The 11,421-nt window shown below is 32.4% G+C and overlaps 1 long non-coding RNA gene across 2 annotated transcripts in view; it reads left to right on the forward strand.

Annotated features, from left to right (window-relative positions):
* LOC136288777 (uncharacterized) overlaps positions 1 to 10,626 on the forward strand; it is a 598,691-nt gene extending 588,065 nt beyond the window's left edge. For both annotated transcript variants that reach the window (XR_010720576.1, XR_010720575.1), the window contains exon 7: positions 10,391 to 10,626. This is a non-coding gene — a long non-coding RNA (uncharacterized lncRNA). The remainder of the gene's footprint in view (positions 1 to 10,390) is intronic.
* The last annotated feature ends 795 nt before the right edge of the window (positions 10,627 to 11,421 follow it).

The following is an 11,421-nucleotide window of genomic DNA, read 5'->3' on the forward strand; positions in this document are numbered from 1 at the left end:
TTAGACATTAAAACATTCAGTACTTCTGTTCTTCTTCAGTCATTCTGAACACTGCAATCATGGGCTGCTGTGGTGCTGCAGCCTACTTAACCTCTAAGAGAACATTCCGTAGTCAGTAGTATTCAGAATTATCTTTATCTCATTCCTGGTAGATTATGAGACTTTTCAGGTCTTCAGTTACTCTTATTTTTCCTGTTTGTTAAACAGAAACTTGAGACCAGATTTTTTTTTTCTTTTTTTTTTTTCTTTTTTATTTTCTCTTATGAAAACAGTAACTGGTTTTTAGTGTCCAATTGATTTCTTAATTTTTCTTTTACTGTTAGTATTTCAACATGTTATTTTGTCTAATGTGTGACATATACATGTTTTGACAACTGGATTTTCTTTTTTTGAAAACCATAGTTGCAAACATAAGCTTTTTTTCTCTTTTTTTTAATCTGACAGTAATTACCATAGCATAAAGAAAATCCATTGATCTGATCAATGTGAGGGAACAAAACAACTAAAACCAAACCATAATGGTTCTCCCTACCACTTTCCCACACATGCATCTTGAGTGTATTAGTTGATAAGCTGAAAAATTCATTATGCATACGTATAGTGGAGAGAATAATCATTTCACAGTTTTTATAATACAATGCCTTTTCTCCACATTGGCATGAGGTCATTGCAAGATGGCTAAAATAAAGTTAAATTAAAACAGTTTTTCATTAGCTACAGATTGTTGGGCTGATTCTTTCCACTGGATTTCCTTTAGATTTACCTTTTAATCTGTTTTCTATCCTTATTTGTAGACAGGCAGAAACTGTAAAAAAAAGGGAAAAAAAGGGGAGGGGGGGGAAAGGGGTGATTATTCAGCAGTCTTACTGAAATTTCATCTGTGCCACATTGCTCTTGCAGAAAAAAATTCAGATACACCAAAATTATGAATAACAATGAGGAGTCCAAATAAACGTCTTGTATGGTTTTTGACGAAGTGCTAAATTTTGATATTGTTTTGCTGTGCCCACTTCTGCATTAGCAATATGTGCCTAAGCACTGTAAACCCCATTTCAAAACAACAAAATTAGGGCAGATAGACCTGGTAGACATTCTTAAATGACACTTTCAAGTTTGGAAGATAATCCTTTTCCATATGAGATATGTAAGTGAATCAGCATTCAGTTTAATAAAGTTGTGTGTCACTGAAAAGTCATGTAGATTTACAGTCTCCTTTTGAAATCAGAGCTTTAGGAATTGGATAGCAGTTTGAGAGTAAAAAAACTCCTTCCTTTCTATGCGCTTTCCAAATATTTTGTGAAATGTTACACATAAGTTTTATAATCTACTTCTCATATAATGGGCCAAGAAAAAATTTGTAAGGATACATGTTCCTTTGTGTGCAAATAAAACATTTGGACCTATGCTTTGAGATGAAATTTTAGATACTTCATGATAAAGTTTATGTTCAAAATACGCATCACTTAAAAAGGAGGAAAGCTATACATAGATATTTGACATATCATGCATGTTATTTATCTAGTAATTAAAACTGAGTAACGTCTTTGCAATTGGATTCACATTTTATGCACATTGCTTATTATGCCTTCACTTAAATAATAGCATTACATTCACTTTATTTTTTAATCTATGGTCATATAATAACGCAAGTATAAAATGTTCATGAAACCTCGTGTGCATGAATTCTAACAGAACTGTTTTTAAAAAGCATGTGATGTTACTATATTGAAGAATGAAATTACTTTTTGCTCTATAGTTAACTCTATTTACTACACTCATAAACTACATAACTTTTAAGTCCAAGAAAATTAAACTATAATAAATTGAATTTCCTTTACACCATATATTATACATAAAATTATTTCTACTTAATAATATATAAAATTTTACTTCTTTGTAAATCATTATTTCCCTCACTTTCAGGTAAATAGAAGTTCATATTAATCAGAATGCATTAGACTTAACATTTTTAAGGAAAGAGGCATATAACAACAGTGATGTTTCGCTGGCTGTGAACAAACTAAAGACTATCTATTAAGTATCTTGCCTTAGAAAATTAATGCAATTTGGCTTCTGTTCTAAAGGGCAGCTGGGATGTCCCATGTCCGTGTGTTGTTAACTATTTTACTTTTTTAAAAATTATTATTTGTTTACTTTCATGTTTAAAATCATTAATATTTTAGTGGGACTTCTAGGTAATCCCACCAAGCATCAAAGTGCCAGGTTGTGCTATTGAAGATAATGAAACTTGGCTGGTCTACAAGTCCTTTTCTTTCCGAAGAAAGCAGCTTTGTCTGCCATTCCTCTGGACAGACTGTAGAAGTCCTGTAGTTGTTATAAAACTTGTGCCATTAGAAGTCATCAGTTTCTATCACAACCAGCAAAGAATGCAGGTCTGAGCTGTTAATCTGCCATGCAGTCACTAATATATCTGAGTATCCTGTGCTTCTTAATTCTACAGTAGCTCAAAGAACTTTACATGTGAGCTTTTTGATATGTCTTAAGGATAACATGTACAAAATTATCCATTCACACACTGCCCTTAAGTCACTCATGGAAGATGAGGAAAAATAAAGATTTTTCAGCAAAATTTCCCATGAGAATTTCAGCTATGAGCAGCATCCATCCATAATTTCATCCAGAATTCATGCCTAACAAGCATATGTTAAAGTATATGTTGACAAGGACAGATGGAGAATATGCTGAATTTATTTTATCTGTTTTAGTTTTATTATGATGCATACATATTTCAAGCTGTCTTTAGAATTCCCTCATTTAATTTTATTTTGCTTGCCTATGCAAGAGTCAGTCCTGCAGTCTATATAACTAAAAAATAATAGTTAACTTTTTGTTATTTTCTGGTTAATATATGTGTTAATAACTGGGTAAGGTACAAATGGATGCTTGATACAGGTCTCAAAACTTACAAAAATGTATAAGGGAGATGAAAAAAAAATTTAATTACTAGGTTTCCTTCTTTCTGGAATATGTTGACTTTTCTAAATCATATTTTCACCTCCTTTTAAGCAAGATGACTTGTTAATCAACACCTTTTTAGTAACCTTTTTTCTCCATCATGAACACAAAATAGGTGATAATTATGTTTGCAAGCCACAGAAAATTTTTCTTAGTTACAGATTTATAAAATATATTGAGCCATATGACTCACATTTAAGGGATACCAACAATACTGTACTCTAAAAAGTGAAGAAAATTAAGATGAAATAGCTATATTTTATTTCTTCAATGATACATATTTCAGGTGTCTTTTCATTTGTGCAAACATGTTTTCAAATTACTGTCACAATCTGACAGCAGGGCCATTTTTCACTTTTTGATGTTTTGCTTTCCCATTCTTTGGGATATTCCAGTACATCAGCTATTGTTTCAGCTGTGTCCAGTACCTGGCCATATGTGTAATAAATGCTTGTTTTGTGAGAAATAAAACATCATGGAAGGTAAGTTCAGCTTACTATTTCAAAGCCTTACAGAACCAGACTCTGAAATTGTAGCAAAACATTGCATTGCAGTAACATAGGAAGTGTGCAGAGGAAATTTTTAGGGGGGCAATAAACTGCAGTAACAACCAGTTCAGGCTAGCTTGAACATCAGCTATTATCTATTCAAATTTCAGGAAAATGCAAAATGAACACAAAATAGGAAGTCTGATCATTAGAATTCTAACTCCAGCTGAAAAGCAGGAATTCTCTTTTTTTTGAGAGAGAGAGTCTAGAGAGTCTTAAATCATATCATATAATATCAATCTTTACTTTTTTCCTTCTATCACTCCCATCTATTTTCCCAATGCAAGCTTTTCAAAGGCTCTCCCTCACAAATGTGTGTTGGCCTGATTTTCAATCACTGATTATTATAAATGTAACTGACAACCTCATTTTTTCCTTTAAAGCAGTAGGTGGAACTTAATTATAATTATGTGTTATATATGTTTGTGTGTGTATATATATGGGGGGATGGTGTGTATATATGTGTGTGTATATATGTGTGTGTGTATACATATACATATGGATGGGTATATAAATGTTTATATACATATATATATATAATTGCAAATGCCTCTGGAGTGGTTTTAATTAAAACCAAAAAAATATTGCTTATAATAGAAGGGGTTTTACTAGTTTTTGAAAAGATTTAATTCAAACACCTTCCAAGCATTTGGAAAGTTTTATGTTTTCTAAGAACTTCATATAACATCTCCCTGTCCTTTATTAGGGGTTCATTTGGTGCTGAAAACAGTGAAGAGCATAAGCAGAAAAAGTCCTCTAAAGCTTGTCTTAACTTAATCACTTAAATTATATGAATTTTCATTTAGATGCAGTGTATAGTTAGCTATTTGCATATTTGCACTGGGAAACAAATGAGGAATTTAACTCCACGATAAAATCCAATTTTAAAACAGCCTCTACTAATTGTTTTGCCCCACCTTAATACCAGACACCTGTTCTTACTGTTCTAGGTATTCCATTCTCAGCAGGTTGCAGTTGCCAAAAGACATTCATTACTGACAGTGTATATCCATGTTTTCATACAAAGTTCATGACATTAAATGTATTATCTGTGTCTCCCTAATGTTTACCCTTCTGAAGCATCTACTTGGAGCTTAGGTATTTTCCACAGCTGTCCTTTATAGAGAGGTAAAGATGTGAATTTTAAAACAGCATGGTGAATGAATATTTATCATAAGGTTTTTCCTTTCCTAATAGTTTCTACTTTGCCATAGCATGAACAAAGTAGAAGGTCTCAGAATTTTATAGCAATGAACTTTGCTACAAGCTCTAGGAAGTACTGTAAGGTCTACTTATAACACTAGCTCTTTTTGTGAGAGCACCTTTCTGATTCCATATTCAACCTTGGCATTTCAGGTCCAGGCTTGCCCCTTTTCAGTAACTGAACTTAATGTTTTCATTCCCAAATTTTTTCTCTCTAACAAGTATGTCTTGATGTGTAAAACACTGTTTTTAGAAACAAAACCTGTTAAATTATCATACTATCTCCAGCACAAAACCCCTACAACTATGAAACTAAACTGCATGTAAAATCAATAGTCTTACTAAATTTGGTAAAGGGAGACAAATACCTGGGGAAAAGAAATCAAGTTTTAAAGATTCATGAATAGATAAAAATTTTACTTTTTTACCAAAATTATTTCTTTATGATCTTTCCTTGCATGATTTTCTGCAGCCAAAATATATGTACATATGGTATTCCAAAAATGTCTCAGCACAGTTTCTTTTGTAGCTAAAAGGTCAGTTTAAGGTTTTACTCCAGTTAGAAGATAATAGTCTTTTAAACAGGCAGTGACCTAGATAATATAATTCATATTCTGGCAGTTCTCCAAATGTTGAAGTTATTTATATCTGATATTTTAAATATTAAACCAAGAGACAGATACTGGCAAAACCACCGGGATCCTACCTCATGTTTTTTCCAGTCACCAATTATAATAGTATTCCTAACTATAGGGAGTGCAGACCACATGTGAAATCTTTTTTTAGCCAAATGCTACCCAGATAGAACTTTTCCAGTATTTCATACTGTTTAATATAGAACACATACACACACAAAATCAAAAAAACAACCCACCAAACAAACAAAATCCACAAGGATTCATTTCAAATTAATTATTCATACAGTGATTACTTGTTCATTACATTAAAATAATCATCAATATTGCCTTATTTTCGATCTTACTTATTAATGTTAATAGTATTTCCAGTCACATTTGTAAACAGGATGTAAAAATTGAATAGAAAATGTAAAGCAAGTTCTTTTTTTCACTGTGAAGCTCTTTCAAAAAACAATCCAGTTATTTTATTCTAAAGAAGCATCATGTTTTTCTGAATTCCTAATAAGAAATATTATTGCACTCTTTGATGCAATGGATAGCCACCCAAATTCAGAAAATATCCATGTTGTTCCCATGAAGTCATCAAGTCTAGACAAGACAACTGGTATTGTGACCAAGAATAGTGTTTTCTGTAGAGAATATTAGATTTTTAAATGATAGGCTGAATCAGAAGGGGTATTCCCCACTTGAATTAAGTAAAACAGTTAAGTTGGCACACTACCAAGAGTATAAAGCTGAAATTAATGTTATATCTGCTGTGTTTCATTTCTTGAAAGGGCCTATTGGAAGAAAGACCAACTAAAAAATACGAATACAACAAGTAACATTTTTCCATCACTATATTCTAAAATCTCCCAAGCACAATCCATGTCTTGTGTTTGATTACCCCTTTAATGACTCCCATCTGGGAAAAAAATCCTCACAATATAAAACTTGAGTTACACTCAAAGCATTAAATTATCGTGTTGTCTTCTCTTCATAGATGAAGATATTAATACAAAAGTATCTTTATTGTTAAATTTTTATTTTAAAAAATCAGAATAAATTAAAAAATCTATTTATCTATCTATCTATCCAAATCTATCCCAAACTCACTGAACTGTATTTCTGAATAAATGCGAAAAAAAAATATTCAAAAATATATTTAGGAATAAAAGGTATCAATTGAGAAGGAATTTGAATTAAAAGGTAACTGCAATTACTTGTACAATATAATTCTCATTACATGAAGAAAAATAATGATCAAGTAATTCACCCAGTGAGTTTAAAACTTGTGTAGAATGAATGTGGCTATAGACATCCACTTTTTGAAGTTTCACTAGAATTGTTATAATTAAGAGTCACAAGAACATAGATACTATGAAGTCAAGAAAGCAAACTGGCACTACAGACCTGGAGTCAAATACGAGTACAAGATGATTGTGCAGAAGAAGTAGCCCAAAGATTTTTGTAACTCCTCAATTAATTACAGGATGTACAGTGTTTCATAACTCCAAACTCCATTAGCCAGGGCAGATTGCTAGTTTTGTGAACCATGTATTGAACTGAAGGCAGACAGCATGCAAGATGAGATCATACAAAGCCTCATTATCTAAAAAACTTAAAGCCCCATATAATTTCAACGCTTAGAAAAATTATTTCCAGAATCTTAATCCAATCTCATCAGCAGTGAAGCTGTGATAGTCAATATTCCAATGACAGGACAAGTGCAGCATCAAAATTTTGCCTGGAAAGCCTTGGAAAGGCACGTTTTCTTTTGAAGTTATTTCATTAACTTAATGATCCACAGCAAAAGTTCTGTGGATAGCTAGAATGGCAAAACACTGGAGAAGAGATAGTCACCATGTATAAGAAAAATTCAAAGACACAAGCATTCACTTGAAATTAAATCTTACTTCTCTGTTTTCTTGTTTCTGGTTTTCTGATTGATAAAAAGCATGAAATACAGTTCTAAGTAGAGAAAAAAAAGAATAAGGTCAGGTCTGCTTGAAGCTAAGTCAACACAAATACGAAGAGAGAAAAGTGGGAAGAAAAGCAATGACTTGTTCTTTTACTCATGAAAGCTTGATATTGCTACATAATAAGAGAAAGTTGTAAATGTGGCACTTCACTTTATACTTGATATTTCAGTCACTGTAATTCTTGCTGTGTAATAATACACAGATAATGATCCTAACTTAATAGTGTCTACTATGACTCCTATTAAATGTCACTGACAAGAGCTTTCCACCAATAATTTTATTATCAGATAATCATTAAAAGGTTTGTGTTGGAAGGGACCCTAAAGATCATCTTGTTCCATCCCCTCTCCCAAAGGCAGGGACATCTTTCACTAGACCAGTTTACCCAGAACCCCACCCAGACTAATCTTGAACACCTCCAGGGTTGGGGATTCCACAATATCTCTGGGACAATCTGTCCGAGTGCCACACCATCCCTACAGTTCCTGCTCTTCTTCAGCTTAAGACATTCCCCCCTGTGCTACCACTACATGTCCTTGTGAAAAGTTCCTCTTCAGCTTTCTTGTAGGTGGTCAGTAGGTACTAAAAGGCCACTATAAGGTCCTCTCCATGTTGAACATCCCCAGTTCTCAGCCTGTCTTCACAGGCGAGCTGCTCACACTCCGAAAATCAAAGCGATGACTCTGGACTGGTTCCAACAGCTCACCATCTTTCTTGTGTTTAGGGTCCCAGACCTGGACACTCCAAGGCAGGGGGTCTCAGAAGAGCAGGTCACTCTACCAAAAGGTGTAGTATTGACTTCAGTTTAGAGGTCTTTTAGGCTTTGTCTTCCTTATCAGCAGTGTTTTTAGAACCCTCTGATTCTTCCACACAGGGATCAGTGCATTAAGGACACCTGACACTATCAAACAAATAGATCTCTTTCCTTTCTTGGTGATAATTTCTCCTAAATTATTTGCAACTGTCATATTGTCTAGTCTCTTCACTTAATGATATTCTGCACAATGTGACTGCTATGCTCAATCAAATTAATTTTCAATACTGACTCCCACTGGCTATGCAGATAAAGATGAAATAAAGCCATAAGCTGACACACTCTAAATCCCAAAGTACCAGGAAAAAAAAAAAAAAGAAAAAAAAGAAAAAAAAAAAAAAAAAAAAAATCTGACCAGGCATAAAAAGAAAAAAATCTGTGAAGGCTGTAATTAGGATTCTAAACAGAACTGGAGAAACACCACAGAGAAATTTATTCCAAAATTAGTAAAGCCTACAGGATCTTACATCACTTGTTTGCCCTGCTATTCAAACACCAACCCTAGCTTCTTAGGCAATCTTTTTCCAACTATGAGATGTATTTCTAGAAAAGTAAAGCAAATAAATAAAAATATTTAAAAATCCATAAAATACTCTAGAGAGTTATTATTAGATGGGAAACATGATGTTGAGTCTAAGCAACAGTTTGAAAAAAGTGGTAGGATTAAGTTTTAAGGAGTTTACAAGATTAGTTCAGGTTCATCAAAAATATGAAATTCTAATTCCACAAACTTGCTCCTTTTCTGAAGGCTTTGAGAATTTTTCTGACAGTATTGTAACTATATCAAGTAAGTGACAGGATACAAAGGAAGAGTGGGGACTTTTTATCTCCTGCAGAGGTGTTAATATAAAAGAAGATGATATTCTTCTGCTTTATTTAAACATAAATATGAAAAGGATTTCAGAAAGAGTCTGAACCTTATAAAGACTGGTTTTGCTGTCTTACATAAAATAAAATTATGATCATCTGTTGTAGATTATGCTCCAAAATGTAGATTTGAAAAGTTGTCAAGTATAAGCCATTGAAAAATGACAAAATTAAAAGAAAAAAAACCAAAACAACAAAACAAAACAAAACAAAACAAAAAAAACACACACACACAAAAAAAAAAAAAAAAAAGCAAAACAACAAAACCCCGTAATCCAGATGACTTGGATTTTTTTCTCTTGTATAGAGATTTTACCCAGTCATTTAGTAACAATTGGAGCCATCTATTTGAAAATTCTTTTTTCTTTTTATTTTAAATACCTCCTACAGTTCACAGAGAAAAACAGTTTGTTGCACAAACTAAATTAGAGAATGTCAAATAGGTAATATGATAAGGATATTGGTATTGGTAGTGCTTGAGACCATCAAAATTGGCGAAAAAATTCAATCCTATGTCTATACCCTACTTTTCTTCTGTGTGGAACTTGATCATGTCTTACAAGTTTTCTTCACTCCACCTCCAAGGAAGTAACTGAAGAGAATACATTTCTTATGGAAAAAGTTAAGATTGTGGCTTTTATACTGTGCAGTTTAGGAAATTTACAAGGGCTAAACAGATTTAAACTCCTCTTGGAAATCTCTGGCAATTGTTTGTGGTTTGTAGCAGACAAATTTCACTTCTGGCATATTTTATTTAAAAATATTTTTAGAATGTCTCCTGATTTTTACTCCTTAATTTTTAAGACGTCTGACACTGCTGAGAAAGTGTATGATGGACAGTCATAGCAACAGCAACAGCGGTGTACAATATAACACCAGAACACATTAAAAAGTCAGAACAGAAATGAGGATGATTGATGACTGTGAAAGAAATTTAGAGAACTATCTATTTACTTTTAAAAGAAAGTTTAATTCTTTTTATTGCTTAGTTGCTTAAAAGACAGGGCTAATACTTCAGGCAAGTGACTTTTTATAAATATGTTTGAAATTCAGTTCCATGTATTTTCAAAATTTCTTTGTTATTTGTAAATTGGAGCACAGATTCTCCTAGCTCTCATTCTCTCCTATGATAATATCTCACTTTATGCAGTGAGGTGTCATCAAAAATACTTTAATAAATTGTAAAATCTTCTTACAGTTGGAGATTACGTATCGGAAAATATATTTATTTTCTGTCTATAACAGGAAATTTCTTTTTTTTATAATTTTTCTACTCATCAAATTTGTGAACCTGTTTTCTGTGAAATATTGCTAAACAATGTCAAATGTCTTCCTTTCTGTACTCTTCTCTGAAAATCCTTTCCTTTCTCTCTTTTGTAACAGGAGTTGGAATTCACAAAGTTGAGGTAGGATACTCATTTTATTACTGGGTAATATAACTAATTTACTAAAGTCAAGGGAATTAAACTTTATGATGTTATTCTTGTGATTTGTGTCTAACAGTTATTCACTATGGCAACTTCAAACCCTGCTTTTTCTACATAGATTCAAGATAAAACTGAGTTTATTAGGACATACATATAGAAATCAACATTTTCTTTTGCAATTATGTCTCACAGAATTGGAAGCACACATTAAATAAAACATTTACGTATTAACAAGCTCAGTTGTTTCAGTGAAATTGGAGGAAAAAATAAAAGCTTTTTATTATATCCTCTCAGAAGTAAAGTTTTAAGTTCAGTATTTTGGCAATAATTTACTGTTCTTTATTTGGATAAATTAAATCTTTTTTATCAATGGCTCATTAAAAAGCAAAGAATATTCGTAATAACAAACTTCAGTTGCAAAGCTTGATGTTTTCAGGATGTGTCTTTATTTTTGTGGAAAAATACAATCTATATTACCATCTGTAAAATGACAAATGTTTAGGATAGATTTACACATAGCGATAAAAATTTCATTTTAAATGTAAACACTAGACAGAAGATAGCCAGGGGCATTTAAATATGAGATCATATTTTGTGGACAAAAGATTTTTTTCATTATTCTGCTAAATTTTTTTACTAAATTTTTTGTTGTTGTTATTTCTACCCTCTACCCCAAGCTCCTACTGTTTTCTTATTGGAATATGGGGCATGCATTTTTTATACTTTCATTATTTCCTAATAAAGGAGATTTGTTTGTGCATGACCATAATTTTTTTTTTCTTGAGAAATGCAATAGATAATCCCACAGACACCAACTGATACAATTTCCTCTGGCATGGTGGTGGTCACCTAAACCACTTTTTTGTACTTCAGTGCTGAGTATTTAACAGTGCACATACATGCATGTACACACACACATATATATATATATTTGATACGCTCTATCTTTAAATCTGATACTTCTTCTGCTCCAGCATCTGAAAAGAG

The sequence above is a fragment of the Chamaea fasciata genome, unplaced genomic scaffold, assembly GCF_029207755.1.
Source record: "Chamaea fasciata isolate MVZ Bird 193981 ecotype frontalis unplaced genomic scaffold, bChaFas1.0.hap1 SCAF_4, whole genome shotgun sequence".
NCBI classification, from domain to species: Eukaryota; Metazoa; Chordata; class Aves; order Passeriformes; family Sylviidae; genus Chamaea; species Chamaea fasciata.